Here is a 16,944-nt window from a genome sequence, read left to right on the forward strand (position 1 = left end):
GTGGAAGTGAGGAAGATCCAGCTCTCAAGAAGAGGCGGATTTAGGGCAGCCCAGCCGGGCTGAGCCTGGAGGGGCCAGAGGGGAGCAGAAGGATGAAGGAATGAAAGGAGCAGCATGGAAGGCGAGAGGGGGCAGCCAGACATGCTAATGTGCTTATCTCGCCTCCTGGGTGGGTCCCCCCTGCGGGGTGGGGCGGGGGGGTCATTGTGTGAAGAGGGAGCGAAGAGGAGACCGAGGGGAGGGGGGGAAGTGGGGAGACCAGGGAGGAGGAGGGCGACACACACACAACCCCCCCCCCCCGCTGCCCCAGCAAGACGTTGGTTATGGCGCTGATGCTGCGGGAACGTAATAAGGGAAGACAATGGCGAGAGGGAAGCCCTTCCGAGCTATCTCGTAGCCGCTCCCCAGGCACCACCACAGGGCGCGGCGGCGCCATCTTCCCTCAGGGAATATATATATTTGGCGGCGTATCTGCGTGTTGGCCTGAGGCAGACAGGGTTCAAATCCCTACAGACGCACACACCCTACTACCAGCCCCGAAGCTCACTCGGGTGCCTTGGCGTAAGTCGCCGCCTCTCAGGCTGGTCTCCCTCGTGGGAGCGTCAGGGCCTCCCTGCACACACACACAAAATAACACCACAATCCTTCCACACACACACAAAGTGTGTCCTGCCGATCTGGGCTCCGAGTACAAATTCCGTAAATAAGAACCATGAGAACATAGCAACCCGGAACATTGAATTGCGTTTATTTGTAGGAGGACGAGGATAGGAAAACCAGCAAGCAGGGATTGAGGTATCAAAGACATAGCTGCGTTTCAACCTATTACTAGTTCGTTTATACATGATGTCCCTTTCTCCTCCAAGGTTCAAAGATCACAATGTTTCACCGCGTAAAGTGTAACTTGGCAACTTTCCAAGCACAATGTACCACAAAGCAACTTCCTAATACGAACAGCAGCAATGTCCATGTGAGATTAGCCCTGTGCTGGTTGTTTGAATGAACAGTTAAACTTCATGGCTACCGAAACACACGGAGCAGGAGGTCACGTTTCTGCTCGGAAAAATACGTGTTGAATTAACAGCGCAAACCGTGTTTTGACACGCCAAAGGCTCCCAAATTTATTGTGTCCTATGCTTTCGTGAACGACGGTCTCCTCTCTCCGAAAAAGTTTCCCAGTTGCTGAGGAAGAGGGCAGGGAGCAGGGGAGATGTGTGTCTCAGATGTTTTTGGGGAGCCAGAGGAAGTCCTCAAGAGCACCATTGCACCCCCAGTCCCCGGTTTGGTAACCCTCTTGGGAAGACCATATCTTTGTCCCATTTTGAGATACGAAACGAATACTGAGGATGACGTGACTTGGAAATCAGCTTGATTGTGAGCTTTTTATTCATTTATTGTGGGAGCCTCACAGGACTGTCAAGTGAGACAGAAGTACGATTCTCAAAAATGGAAGATTAATGTCCCTAGCCGAGGCCAAATTGTCTGGAAATATTTACTATCAAGTATAAATGGTCTGGAATCCACTTCACATATCATCATAAACAGACATACTTGGATTCCAAGGTTGATGAATCAAAAATAAAAGGCTACTTCACAGCTAATACGTGCCGCAATCCCTAGATTTTAATGTTACAGGCGCTTCAGGTTATAGACTCCGCTAATGCGAATAAAGTTTTATCTATCTATCTATCTATCTATCTATCTATCTATCTATCTATCTATCTATTTATCAGTCTTGTGAACTGTCCTGAGATACTGTGATGAAGGGTGGAATCTAAATCAATCAATCAAGCAAACAAACAAACAGGAAGTTATATAGCAGACAAATAAGTATTATACTTTTAACTCTATAAAAATCACACAACAGTAACCCATGTGGTACAGTTTGCAGCTTTTCACCAGCACACCAAAATACACAATATTGGGAATGCTGTTAACAGAGCAACCTTAACCATGCCTACTCAGAAGTAGGTCCTAAGTCCCAAGTAAGTTAGGCTAGCACAGCATCCTAAATCTCCCTTCCAAAATAAGAAAATTTTGCAGCAAATTAGTTTGGACACATTTCTATATTCTGGAACGAATAAGAACCCCCTTATATTCTAGGTAGATGTTCCACCGCTATGATGAAGAATATGTTGAGATAGATCGCAACGTATTGTATCCCAAAGGATTCAAGTAAATGTTTTCCAGGAAATTCTGCTAGTCCCTACTGTAAGTACCTTACAGGAATACATATTTAAATCAATTGCCTTCTTCAGAAATACACCGGGCTTCTAAGCGATGATGATGGCAGAAATTAGAGACATTTCACTGTGTCTCTCCCACCCCCAATGTGAGCCCTCTTTTGTTCTGGGATAATCTTTCCTGAGACAGTACTGATATGTTTGCTGAGGTTTCCACATCTTTCTGTAACGCCCCCAACCTTCACGGAAGCTTTTTTTTCAGCCGTAAAACATGTAGTTCTTATTCGAAACAAAGTTTCCTTGCCGATTCTGAGTCAGCATACTTAGGATTAGGGTTTAGAGATACACCTAGGGAGGGTCCCTTGTTTTAATTATCTTATGCAAAAATAACAAAGAATGTACCATCAGAGAACCATTCTTGATTAACAAACTGCCAGGGACTGGGAACATGCATTGTATGAGCTGGAAGGTTGCAGAAAGTTTTCAGTTCCTTTGAGGATCGGAGGCAACTATTCTGCCCCGGGTGCAGGGTGGAGCGGCAAGCTATTTGGATGCCGAAAGTCCCTGAAAGGCAGAGGAAGATGGCCACGTGAAAGTTGTGGGGATAGAAAGACAGAAAGAGAAATAGTTGAAGTGAACAAGAAAGAAAGCATCATTAATAAAAGAAGAAGAAAGAAAGAAAGAGAATGCAACCCCCTTGCAGTTACAAGCGACAGTGCCTTGAGACTGTGTAGATTCAGGATTTGGTTGCGACGTCTGTCCGGGGCTGAATACTCTGAGCATCTAACATCAACCGCTTGGGCTTGAAAGACCTACGGACTTCTTGGCAAGAGCAGTTTGCCTTCCCTTTATTTGCAATGGTGTTACTCACATTCTTCCCTTCAAGTTTTTGCAGCGCCTAACCTTAACGAAAACCTCTAAGCAGCTTACGAAAGCATGAACATGATCGATAAAAGTCAAAGTGAAAAACATGCAAAATGCAATTACAGTTAAACTAAAACCACCGATTAAAAGGCATGGCAGGTAAAGGTAAAGGAAAGGAAACAAAGTTTATAGCAGGCGCCAAAAAGGGTGCAGTGAAGGCGCCTGCTTCATCTCAAAAGGCAGGGGGTTTCAGAGTGTACTTGCTCAGAGTGTCTTGGCTTCTTGGGCAAAGCCCAACATGCCTTTCAACATGCCTAAGTCTTGGCGCATCTCTATGTAAAATTAAAGCCTCATAATAATATTTTTTTAAAATAAACCACAGTTCTGTCTGGCTCTCTCGCTCCTCAACCCATCCTCTCAATTCCCTTCAACTGTGAACACTAATCTCCAAGCCTATGGGGCTATTTTCCAGTTTTGCTAAGGGGTGATGCCAAGGGAAGGGTGCGCTCCAGTCCATCTAGATTGGTCAAGCAGCGCTTGAAAAGTGAACTTGAAACTCGCTCCTCCCCAAAAGCCGCATCCCCATTGGAGCGCTTCTCTCCAAGGAAAACGCGCCGGCCCACTGGCAGCCAGGAGGGGCTATAAAGGCGCCGAACTCCAGAAACCTGGAGCGGGCCTTGAGGAGCAAGGGGACTTTGTGGAAGCGAAAAGCAGCTTTGTTGGAAGAGAGCGAGGCAGCGCTTTTGCAAGATGAAAACTACCAACAGCCAAGGTAAGAATTGAGGATTGTTAAAACGATTTTTAGTTCACTTGCCTTTAAAAAAATGCTCAAATGAATGATATAAATTAAGGGTTATAAATTCAACGGTTTTTATAAATGAAGGGTGTTTTTGTTTCTGAGTCAGGATCAGGGTATAGGAAAGACCCATTTGTGGTAGCCGTGGAGGGATTACACAGGGGCTCAAATGTCTTCGGTTGGAAACATTTCGCAAGATTGGTTTGCACATCTTTACTTGTGAGCATGAAGCATTTACTGCATTTTACTGCATGAAGCATTTACACACACATTTTCTGATTGATAAAAACCTTTCACATAAACGGGATTAAATTTCCCAGTAATCGTGGTTAGGATCGGCTACGGAAAACGATGGTAGGCATAGAAATAAGAGCGTAAACTTCTTACTTAAAATTCTTTGGTTTGTTTTCATGCAAGCCTTGCTCCGAGCAACCCAGGGTTTGTTTAAAATTAGTGTCCATGCCAAAACCAATTCAGGGAGGAAGATCTGCAAGCGCCGGTTCAGTTTATGCCGAGCGCTTCGTTCAGATTTGCCGCTTTGTCTTTTCTCAGGAGGAAGCTACCCCAAAGTCAGAGGAGAAAGGCGAAAAAGGACTGTTTTCAGCCCATCTCACGTCGAGCTCCTTAAAAAGTCATTTGAAGAGAACCGGTACCCCGGATACGAGACTAGGGAGGCGCTGGCGAGGTGCATTGGAGTTGAAGAAGATCGTGTGCACGTAAGAATCGGGATGGTGGGGGCTCCCAAGACTTCCCTAAACCGCACATACTGGAACAATTTGAAATGCTCAGAATAATCAGCTTATCATGAAAGGCGCCTTGTTCAAGAGCTAAGTTCCTCTTTCTTGGTGTGTTTTTTTTTTGGGGGGGGGCGTATCGTGGTTTCTGGGTTTAAATCATTCTTAAAAATCTTCAGAGACCCAGCTTAGAAATCTAATTTCTGCAATGGATGGGCTTAGTGCTAAAAGTACATTAAATCTGGGTTTATAGGCTGCCTTTGCAACCTGATCCAGTTAACACTAACTCCCAAGGTAATGTGCAGAGGACTGCAGCCACAAGCAGCTTGCACTGGGGAGACTAAAACGAGTTAAGCTGCATTGCTTTCTCTGGCAAAAGTTGAGCAAGTACTTAGTTCTCTCCTACGGAGAAATTGGCATTTAGAAAATATAAACCCTTTAGTATATAAACCCTTCCCTGCCTAGTCCATTACCCCCAGGACACTTGGGAGGCTGTGGCAGAAGACCCCAAACAGGGCACAACAAATGGGTAGGTCATCTGAGTGAGCCATTTAAAATTACTATTGCTAAGTTTATGGAATTTTTAAAACAATTGCCAGGCATGAAGTGTTGCCTTCCAGCACAAATGCACACAGAGATGCTAAGTCTTGTATGCAGGCATCCACTTGGCTTTAACAAATGCTTGACAATTTCTTACATGTGAAGCTCACATCCACAGGTTATACTTCAGTAAAGCGAGTCTTGTGGAACTGTACACTTGTGCAGCTTTTAAAGGTGGCTTTTTCTGATACTGCAGAACAAAATACAGCCAAATAGCAGTATTTAGTCATTCCAACATAGAAGCTTTATATTTAACAGTAACTGGAAATTATGAACATGGGATATATGAATGCGGAGCTGAAGATAGTAGACAAATGCTGCAGAGAACTAAAGAAAAACCCCAGAGGAATAAGCATAATTTATTAAATGTAGTTCTCTCTGTTGGATCAAAAAAACATATTTATGGTAACAATGTCTTCTATACTGGTTCTCTCCTTTCTTCTGTTCAGGTCTGGTTTCAAAACAGAAGGGCCAGAACACCAAAGACGATAGGTTCCAGGATAAGGATCGGGAACCCTTCTGCAGCTCCTTATAGCCACAGTGAGAGAACCTGTCCAAGAAGCAGCCTGGACAGCAGCCCAAGAAGCAGTCCAGGAAGCAGCCAAAATATTCACACGGAACAATTTTATCAGCCACAGACCTTTCATTATGCTGAAAGCTATAGAGGAGCAGGGTTGTGGCAGCCACCTCTCAACAACATGCAGCCAGGAGAGTGTGCCCCGCAACAGCAGAGCTCCCTGGAATTGAACCCTGCTTATTACCACCAAGCTGCTTTTTGTGGACCTGGGCTTTGTGAGACTTCCCAGGCGAGCAACTGCCCAGTTCCATATTACGGTGCGGAGATGGTGAGGCAGCCTCCACCATCAGCTGGGAACTTCTTCATGGCATCAAGCACTTACACTCCCTGGTCTGCAACGGGGAATTATTCAGCTACAAGTCCTGGACAAATGCAGAATGTTGATGGAAGTGCTTCGGACTCTCAGTTTTTCTCCTTAAGTCAGGTTCCAGATTAGCATCCCAACTCCTTCCTTGCTATCCTGTATATATTTTCCAAGTTCCCTCTTTTAATGCCTTTTAATGTATGACTTGGATGTTTTGAATAAAGTTTGTTCTTTTAATAGCTTGTCTGGAGTCTTCTTTTAACTTTCCATTTACTGAAACATTCACTTTCCTGTGTGCAAGCTTAATTTTCCCATAGAAAAAATTTCAGTTGTGTGGTACATGTGGTTCTAGAGATAAAAGGTCAGGTCTACTAATGGCTGAAAATTCCTGAAACACATTTTAATGTGCCAATGGCTTTCTGTCCCTTGCCTTTTCTTTTTAAGTCTCTGTATCTGAGGCTAGAGTAGGTGGCAATAAATGTGGGGGGAAGTTGCTGTATTTTCTTTGTATGCAAAAGTATATTTGTAGATCCTGCTATAAACTGATTTAGTAACACTTTTCTGTGTTAATAAGTTTGGTTTCCATTCATGAGTCTTCCATTTTTTAAAACACAGAAGTTTGAGATGGGGATATAAGGTTTAATTGATTTTTCTACCATGAGTGTGTTAAGTTGCTCTCCAAAGCTTTAAAGACATATAAGTTTAACTTGTATGTGCCTTAGCCTGCAACATGGGCATTTATATCTATTCAAAACTTTGTGGGGGGATATTGCGAACACTTTATTTCATTTTCTTGCTCTTAATCCCCCCCCCCCCGTTTTGTGCTCTACTGCCTTCAGTGAAGCTTCAATGAAGTTGCCTGTGAACTAGATTGTACCCAATACAGTTTGCCTTCTGTGCCGTTCAGCCTTGATTTAACCAGGTTTAGTCATAATAAAATAAGTCAGTTGATTTTAGATTCTAAATTGGACCCTCTTAGGACAACTAATTTAGAAGTAGTCCCACTGAACTTACTAATACACAACCAAATCAACAACAGCTGCAACATGCTCCCCGCCCGCCGCCCAGCAAAAACCCTGAAACAACTGAGCCTAAGAGTATAAATCTATCAAAGCCTAAGACATCTCCAAATGGTTTTTTCAGGGTTTTTCCACAAATAATGCTACATTATTGGCATATCATTATGATCTAAATGGTTCTGCTAATGGGTCAATGGAAAGTGCGAACAGCAGTGGGGATAGAGGACATCTCTGCTGAGTACCTCTACATAGAGTTAGAAGAGACCACAAGGGCCATCTAGTCCAACCCCCTGCCAAGCAGGAAACACCAACAGAGCACTCCTGACATATGGTTGTCAAGCCTCTGCTTAAAGACCTCCAAAGAAGGAGATTCCACCACACTCCTTGGCAGCAAATTCCACTGTCAAACAGCTCTTACTGTCAGGAAGTTCTTCCTAATGTTTAGGTGGAATCTTCTTTCTTGTAGTTTGGAACCATTGCTCCATGTCCGCTTCTCTGGAGCAGCAGAAAGCAACCTTTCTCCCTCCTCTATGTGACATCCTTTTATATATTTGAACATTGCTATCATATCACCCCTTAACCTCCTCTTCTCCAGGCTAAACATGCCCAGCTCCCTTAGCCGTTCCTCATAAGGCATTGTTTCCAGGCCTTTGACCATTTTGGTTGCCCTCCTCTGGACACGTTCCAGTTTGTCAGTGTCCTTCTTGAACTGTGGTGCCCAGAACTGGACACAGTACTCCAGGTGAGGTCTGACCAAAGCAGAATACAGTGGCACTATTACTTCCCTTGATCTAGATGCTATACTCCTATTGATGCAGCCCAGAATTGCATTGGCTTTTTTAGCTGCCGCGTCACACTGTTGGCTCATGTCAAATTCGTGGTCAACCAAGACTCCTAGATCCTTTTCACATGTACTGCTCTCAAGCCAGGTGTCACCCATCTTGTATTTGTGCCTCTCATTTTTTGTGCAATACTTTACATTTCTCCCTGTTAAAATTCATCTTGTTTGTTTTGGCTAAGTTCTCTAATCTGTCAAGGTCGTTTTGAAGTGTGATCCTGTCCTCTGGGGTGTTAGCCACCCCTCCCAGTTTGGTGTCATCTGCAAATTTGATCAGGATGCCCTTGAGTCCATCATCCAAGTCGTTGATAAAGATGTTGAATAAGACCAGGCCCAAGACAGAACCCTGTGGCACCCCACTAGTCACTCTTCTCCAGGATGAAGAGGAACCATTGATGAGCACCCTTTGGGTTCAGTCAGTCAGCCAGTTACAAATGCACTGAGTGGTAGCATAGTCAAGACCACATTTTACCAGCTTCTTTACAAGAATATCATGGGGCACCTTGTCAAATGCCTTGCTGAAATCAAGGTAGGCTACATCCACTGCGTTCCCTTCATCTACCAGGCTTGTAATTCTGTCAAAAAACGAGATCAGGTTAGTCTGACATGATTTATTTTTCAGAAATCCAGCCCTTTCTGTGTCCCCTGTTTGCATGTCACCATCTTCTCCTCTGAGTGACCCCACTGTTACTTTGTTCTTCCTTTTGCTACGAACATAACCATAAAAACCTTTTTTGTTGCTTTTAACCTCTCTAGCAAGCCTGAGTTCATTCTGTGCTTTAGCTTTTCTGACTTTGTGTCTACACGTGCTGGCTATTTGTTTGAATTCCTCTTTGGTGGTTTCCCCCCTTTTCCATTTTTTGTACACATCCTTTTTTAATGTTAACTCACTTAAAAGTTCTTTAGATAGCCACCCTGGCTTCTTTAGGCACCTTCCATGTTTCCGTCTCATTGGTATTGCCTGAAGTTGTGCTTTTACTATCTCCCTCTTAACAAACTCCCAGCCATCATGAACTCCCTTTCCTTTTAGTATTACTGTCCATGGGATCTCACCCAGCACTTCCCTAAGTTTTATGAAGTCGGCTTTCTTAAAGTCAAGAAATTGAGTCCTAGTATGCTTGGCTGCTACTTTCCGCTGTATAGTAAACTTCAGAAGAGCGCCTAATGATCCTTCCACTTCTACCCCACTAACCAGGTCATCAACATTGGTTAGGACCAGATCTAAAATGGCTGTTCCTCTTGTTGCTTCTCAAACTTTCTGGACAATGAAGTTGTGTGCCTCCTATTTCTTTGAGTCACGTTTCGCCATGTATCTGGCTCCTGTGTTGGTGAACTAGCCTCCTTCTCAGGGGAGTCCCCTGTCTCCTCCTTGGTAATAATCTGCATGAGTCTGAATTTACTCCATTCACTGAGATATAGGCTTTAGGCTTGGAATATATTACAAATCCACGTCATAATACCTCACCTGCCCAGTCCACTATATTTCTCAACACTGCACTATGGAATTTAATGGGGCTGGGCACTAGATTGGGCAGATCAAACTGAATCGAGTGGATTTGTCCTACCCTGCCCTGCCCCTTTAGTCCTACCCTGATATAGGACCAGATCTGGGTTGGGTGTGACCTAGGTTGGGATAGGGCTGATCTGGGTCCACATCTGTCTGTCTGTGTGTGTGTGTGTGTGTCTGTGTGTGTGTAAGCACAGCCCTGGAATTACTCAAGATGTGATAATGGCTGCCAACCTAGATGGCTTTCTCAAGAGATTAGGCAAATTCATGAATGCTAAGACTATCAGTGGCTACTGATCGTTATGGATATATGCTATCAGAGGCATATCAATTGCTGGGAAAAAACAGGACGAAAGGGTACTCACCTGACCTGTGTCCTGCTTTTGGTATTGCATAGTGATATGGTTGGCTACAGTGTAGAGCAGAATGCTTGGAAAACTTGGCATTCTCCTAAACAGACCTCATATACAGAAAGGTGGTCACATATGCACAAATTAGATGTGATACAAGAGATCTATGAATAAAATAGCTAACAAACCAACCATATCCTTCCCTTCAGAAGATGCACTCAGTCTATACTGATTCTGTATGTCCCTCATCCCTAAAAAAAAAAAAAAAGCTGCTTTCTCTTGGAGATGAAGAGTACTCTATCCATTGTAAATAAGCTCAATTAAAAGCAAAAGTAGGCAAAAGTAGTGGAGATGAAGAGTACTCTATCAGTTGTAAATAAGCTCAATTAAAAGCAAAAGTAGGCATGCTGGCCCATTAGAAAACAACAACAACAACAACAACAACAACAACAACAACTCCACAATCCACAGTAGGGTAATGTGTTTATTGAAATCAACAGGAATGCCAAACAAGTATGGCAAGCTCTCCAGAACTCTTCACCAGACAAGGTGTTTCACAAAGCAGGGGGTGAGGGAGATCAGAGTTTCTTTCTTATTTAAGCACAATCAGATGTTGTAATCATGACCTGCAAGATAAAGACCACGGGCTGAGATGCCATTCATTTGAGGCAGTAGAATCTAGCACAAAAGTTAGTACCCATTTCACAATGGCCTTTTCAGATCACCATTTCAATCGGTAAGCAATCATTTGTAAAATTGGTGCAGGGGGAATCTTTTCAATCCTGCAAAACCAACAGAAGAGTCTTGTAGCACCTGGAAGATTAACAAATTTATTATGACACACACCATATAATTCACTTCATTGGATGCATAAAGGGTTATCCTGAGTTGCAGGGACACAATTGGTGGGGAGCTTGGAAAAAGAGATCAGAGGGAAACTAAATGCTGAATTATACAGTTGAGGATAATGACCTTTTAAACTGCAATGATGCACCAAAGACAGTAGTTGATAACACAGACATCCTTGCACTGGTAAGCCAGTTTTTAGCACATCCACTGTGGTTTAAAAAAACATAAACCCAGCACCTATTGTACTGATTCCATCTGCAAATAATAGCATTGGTGCATTGTAATACAATGGTCTCATGGTTTGAGGTCACTTCATTCAATAATGAACACCTTAAGGTCAGTGACAGAGCATCCTGAGAAGCTGAAATGTTCCCTCTTTGGCTTTTCTATACTGCCATTTCAGATTTGTGCTCATTCATTCTTTTGCATAGACCAGCTAGAAGGCAACTGATGGCATATATTACTTTGGAAGATGAGCAGGTGAATTAGCCCCTCAGGTTGTATTGACATTCTTAGCTCCTGTAATAATTATGTTAAACTAGATACGGGAATAAAGTTGGTACCTGTCTCTGCCACAGCATCTGGTCCCTCTTGTCCACAATACTGTTATATGGCCTGTTACTCATGAAGAGGTGTTTTTAGGTTAATGGACTGTCACCCAAGGCCTGTGATAGGAAAGTGTCACCAATGCATCTCAGATAGAAGAGAGGCTTTCATTTCTGTAGTCAGTCTTGTTTTATAACAGATTGAACTAAGTAGGTAATTGACCTGATGTGATCAATCCGCTCCTCTGAACAGGTTGGATCAACAGGATCAACAAGTGTTTCTTTCTTTCTTTTTTCCTGCCTGCAGATTGTTAATGAATGGCAGCCTCTGACTGGCCGAGGTTCCAGGAGGGAGAGTTTAAAAGGAGAGGCTTTGGAGAGACAGTTAGTTTGATGAGAGGGTTGGTTGAAGTGGGTTTGAATTGTGGTTGGAGAGGGAGGGAGATAGCTAGGGAGACAGTTAGGAGACAGGCTGAGGTATAAAGAGTGAATGGGAGAAAGAGTTGGCTCTGGAAAAAACAACTTCCACTCTGAGCGTATTGTGAAGGACAGAGTGTGGTGTCCTGTAGGAGGAATAGACCAGAATTTTACTGGGAGGCAGAGGTTGAGCCAGGAGAAATAGGAGCTGGAAAGGAACAGCCTACTTGGGACTCAAATCTAGTCTGGAGGGCAGAGATAGATTCTTCTAAGGAAAAGACCCTGTGGTCCATTACTTAAAGTACCTTAAAGTACCTCAGGAGCAGGATTGCTAAAGCGGGTGGATAACTGAAAGAAAGTATCAAGGAACCAAACCAATAATGCAAAAACAACTGAGGACAAATTTAAAGTGAAATCGCACTTTATTTCTGAACTAACCTAAGTTGAATCCATTTCTGTTATATACTATCTTGCCTTAAATAAATCTTTATTGTTTATTTAAAGAAAACCTGTCTGAGACTCCAACTTACTAGTTACCCCTTCACAAAGGTCCTCCACAGGATACTCTGGGGCTAGAATTTTTAAGGGAAAAGGGAAATAAACCTTCGGGTAAAGGGTTGTTCAGTGAGGTGGGGGCAATTTATCTAAGTGAGAGCAGGCCCAAAGGCATGAAAGGAAAAAGTGTCGTTGTGCCCGTTGCAACCTCCTCTTGCACCTTTTGTTGTGCTTTACGACAACCACCATCTGCTTGCAAATATCCCCTTCTAGGGCAACATGGTGAAGAGAGTGGTGAAGGAGCTGTTACAGGAGTTTCTGGAGGATGCAGCCCATCTGATCCCTTATATCACAGTTTGATGACTGAGGTTTTCAGGGAAGACATTGGTGGTGGTCCCCCATGGTTCAGATGGTAAAGGTAAAGGTAAAGGTACCCCTGCCCGTACGGGCCAGTCTTGACAGACTCTGGGGTTGTGCGCCCATCTCACTTAAGAGGCCAGGGGCCAGCGCTGTCCGGAGACACTTCCGGGTCACGTGGCCAGCGTGACATCGCTGCTCTGGCCAGAGCCAGAGCCAGAGCCGCACACGGAAACGCCGTTTACCTTCCCGCTGGTAAGCGGTCCCTATTTATCTACTTGCACCCGGAGGTGCTTTCGAACTGCTAGGTTGGCAGGCGCTGGGACCGAGCAGCGGGAGCGCACCCCGCCGCAGGGATTCGAACCGCCGACCTTTCGATCGGCAAGCCCTAGGCGCTGAGGCTTTAACCCACAGCGCCACCTGCGTCCCTATGGTTCAGATGAACAGCTTGTAATTTACAGATTCTATGCATTCAATATTATGGGGCAAGTCCTGATTGAGTTTAGACAGCTCTCCTGCCTTTTGAACTTCAGACACTTGACAAAACCTTTTCTATTTTGTAGGCATTTTAAGATGGCTTCCTGATTCTCTGATTGGTTAGCAACTTGCTGGCCTTGTTAAAATTCTGTGGCTGGCAAGACAAAAGGCACTCATTTTCAATGCAACCATCATACTTTCCAAAGTGCATAGTCAAATTCTTGCAGCAGTGAAGGTCTTCACGATCAATGCAGAAATGGGATTGTTGATCATACATATTTCAAAAGGAGATTCTTTTAAAATGCACTGCAAGAATCAGAATGTGGTAGATTTACGGGCAAGGGATATTAGACATAATATACAATTGGCATCATGGGAAAAATTATGGAGGGAAGATTTAAAATTTACAACATGCTGTATGTTGAAAGAGAATTATATGAAAGTGATGTATCGCTGGTACTGAATTCCTACCAAGTTAGCAAAAATGTATAGAACAGCTACAGATATATGTTGGAAGTGTAAAGAGAAAGAAGGCACATTTGACCACACACGATGGACGTGCAAGAAGACAAAAGGATATTGGGAAATGATTTATAATGAGTTGGAAAAGATGTTTAAAATTACCTTTGTGAAAAAACCTGAAGCTTTCTTACCAAGAATTTTAGATCCAGAAATACCTAAGGATCAGAATAGACAATTTATGTATGCTACAACAACTGCCATTTGCCCAAAGATGGAAAGAGGACAAAGTACCTACAAAAGAAGAATGGCTGATAAAGATGATGGACTATGCCGAAATGGCAAAAATGACTGGGAAAATCAGAGATCAAGGGGACAATAAATTTAATAAAGAATGGGGAAACCTTATAAGTTACTTAAAAGAACACTGCAAACAATTAAAAACACTGGCAGGATTCCAAACAGCTCTTGCAATGTAGTGGGAACTATGCTAAAAGCTGAGTTTTAAGAAAATATGGAGAATATTATATGCTGCAGTTGGAAAAGAAGATCTTGGGAAACCATGGAAAGGTGGAGGGAAGTCTTGGGATTCAGAGAATCCTGTGTGTAGAATGACTATGATTTAAGTGAGATGATAATTGTTAAAAGCAAAAATGAATAAAAAAAGAATGTAATACATTCTGATTCTTACCATGCTTCTTTTAAAAACAAAACAAAACAAAACAAAACTCCTTACTTCTTTACTGAGTAGAGATAAACAACTAATGGCCTGGGAACTCAATCCATGTATTGGGAGTCATTCAAATCTATCATCCTGATGCAAATTCCAAAGCCCACACCTCCATACATTTACTCCATGCACTATGTGAAATCTACTTCCTACACTAAGAATTGTTTGTCTGTGTTACACAGAAAGTGACTTGGAACCAAGCCAGACCTAATTTTGTAAGTTTATCTGTAATAAACTCATTTCTTGTTAATTTTAGAAATGGCAAACACAACATTGGGGGAGGGCAGGTGGTATTTACGGATTCAGATCTGTTTGCGGTGCTAAGGAATGGGTTTAAAACACCATGCCATTTCACCCAAGTTGCCCCCTCAGAGCTAGTATTTACCCAACAGGAAGGGTGGAGGTTGCAGGCACCATGCAGCAAATTTGTTTCCCCCCTTCCCGTTTTATTTTATTTTATTTTTTTACTGTATAGAACCTACAATTCTGAATTTAGGGGAGGGGGATTACTTTGTTGCTGTTATTGATAAACATGGGGGAGTCAGAAATCCTTTCTGATCTACTTAAAATCACCTAGAGCTCATCTACCTTCTGGCCATCCCTGCCATGTGAAGAATATAGAAGCTTGGGAAGCCATTCAGATTGGTGGGGGGAAAACAAAGCAGAAAGGGTTAAAAATCCCCTTTCAAGCTCTTTCTGACTCCACCCACCCCCTCAGCTGCAAACATGTGATGCCTTATCACTGATCTCCAGACATTGAGTCTAGATTGATATCAGCTGTCTAGCAAGCCTTTGTTCCCATTGGTGGGAGGAGTCAAACTGCCACAACTGTGTTGTTAAGGGATAATATTAAAGATTGCTTAAATACTGATTACTCAGTACTGTCAGGAACTGATCGCAAATGCCTTGTGTGTTAAAATGTCTGGTTTGTTTTGCACAAAATTGTCAAATGTCATGAATTAAAATAAAGCAAAGGCATTCTAATGAAAAAACAAAAACAAAAAACTGCCAAGAGTCAAAAGGCTTTGTTAGTATTGTGAAGAACACAAAATGTTGTCCCTGAGAAAACTGGAGCACTCTAGACTCTCAGCACTCTAGAAATGGCAGTGGCAATGGTAATAGAATGTACAGTGGAATGGATATCTATACACATTATGTGAACTCAGAAATCAGGCCCAGTCTTCACAATGTGCTGCATGTTAGAATGTGGTTCCTCTAGGGAAAACGCCATGAAGATGCTATATAAAGTAAAGGGTAAAGGGACCCCTGACCATTAGGTCCAGTTGTAACCAACTCTGGGGTTGTGGGGCTCATCTCGCTTTATTGGCCGAGGGAGCCAGCATACAGCTTTCGGGTCATGTGGCCAGCATGACTAAGCCGCTTCTGGTGAACCAGAGTAGCGCATGGAAACGCTGTTTACCTTCCCACCAGAGCGGTACCTGTTTATCTACTTGCACTTTGACGTGCTTTCGAACTGCTAGGTTGGCAGGAGCACGGACTGAGCAACGGGAGCTCACCCCATTGTGGGGATTCGAACCGCCGACCTTCTGATCGGCAAGTCCTAGGCTCTGTGGTTTAACCCACAGTGCCACCCGTGTCCCAAGATGCTATATAGATGGCATCATACCATGCCATCTAAGTAGGGACGCAGGTGGCGCTGTGGGTTAAAGCCTCAGCGCCTAGGACTTGCCGATCGAAAGGTCGGCAGTTCGAATCCCTGCGGCGGGGTGCGCTCCCGCTGCTCGGTCCCAGCGCCTGCCAACCTAGCAGTTCGAAAGCACCTCCGGGTGCAAGTAGATAAATAGGGACCGCTTACCAGCGGGAAGGTAAACGGAGTTTCCGTGTGCGGCTCTGGCTCACCAGAGCAGCGATGTCATGCTGGCCATGTGACCCGGAAGTGTCTCCGGACAGCGCTGGCCCCTGGCCTCTTAATTGAGATGGGCGCACAACCCCAGAGTCTGTCAAGACTGGCCCGTACGGGCAGGGGTACCTTTACCTTTACCTTTATATGGGCTGGGTTCACACACAATGCAGCTAAACCATGGTTTAATAAACCATAGTTTAGTAAGCCATGGTTTCGCATTCTATACAAACTGATATGCTAGGCAGGTTGCTGGAAGTCACAAGGGCTTACTGCCATCAGCAAAGCAAAACATTTCCAAGCAAACTCTGCCAATGAGTAGGGGTAGTCCACATGCTTCAGAACTCCTCTTCTTTTCAGGCTGCATGTTAAAACATACTCACACAATGGCAGTGATCAATCTCAGGATCAATTATGGTTCATCATGCCAGGAATAAGGCTGTAATACAAAGAAATCCTGTAATCTTAATTTTCAGATGAGGAATTCTCTCACAGTTAACTGAATAGATAATTTGTGCTCAGGCCAAGGAAGTTGGACCATCAACTCCAAATCAGCCTGAGATGACTCTGTCTCTCTAAATAATTATCTTCTTTATGGACACAATCAAGCCCAACCTTATCATTAACTGGTATACATTCCAAGGGGCTAGGGTTGAGAGACAGAACTTGTCTAGGGCCATCTCTTGAGTTCATAGCTAGATAAGGCAACATGAATGAAACAAAAGGCAACATGAATGAAAGGAATGTTTCCATGCTATGTTAACAGGACATGAATAAAACTGTGTGTGTGTGTTGGTGTGTGTGTGTGTTTAATTGTACATATATATTCACTCACACTAAAGTAACTATTGTCTTACTGAATAGGAAACCCTCTTTTAACTGAGAAATTTGGAAAGTATGAAACTGAAGTAGAGACAAGCTATTTGTTGTTGTTGGTTTTTTAAAAAAATACATCTATGAAGAGAGGCCATTTTCAGAAATG

At 43.4% G+C, this 16,944-nt stretch overlaps 1 long non-coding RNA gene across 1 annotated transcript in view; it reads right to left on the minus strand.

Moving 5' to 3' along the window:
- Positions 1-16,731, minus strand: part of LOC307216213 — a 32,878-nt gene extending 16,147 nt beyond the window's left edge. The window contains exons 1-2 of the long non-coding RNA XR_013839002.1: positions 16,346-16,731; positions 9,961-10,023 (exon numbers count right to left, since the gene is read on the minus strand). This is a non-coding gene — a long non-coding RNA (uncharacterized lncRNA). The remainder of the gene's footprint in view (positions 1-9,960; positions 10,024-16,345) is intronic.
- Between the last annotated feature and the right edge of the window lie 213 nt (positions 16,732-16,944).

Source organism: Podarcis cretensis (genome assembly GCF_951804945.1).
Source record: "Podarcis cretensis genome assembly, chromosome: 5".
Classification (NCBI taxonomy): domain Eukaryota; kingdom Metazoa; phylum Chordata; class Lepidosauria; order Squamata; family Lacertidae; genus Podarcis; species Podarcis cretensis.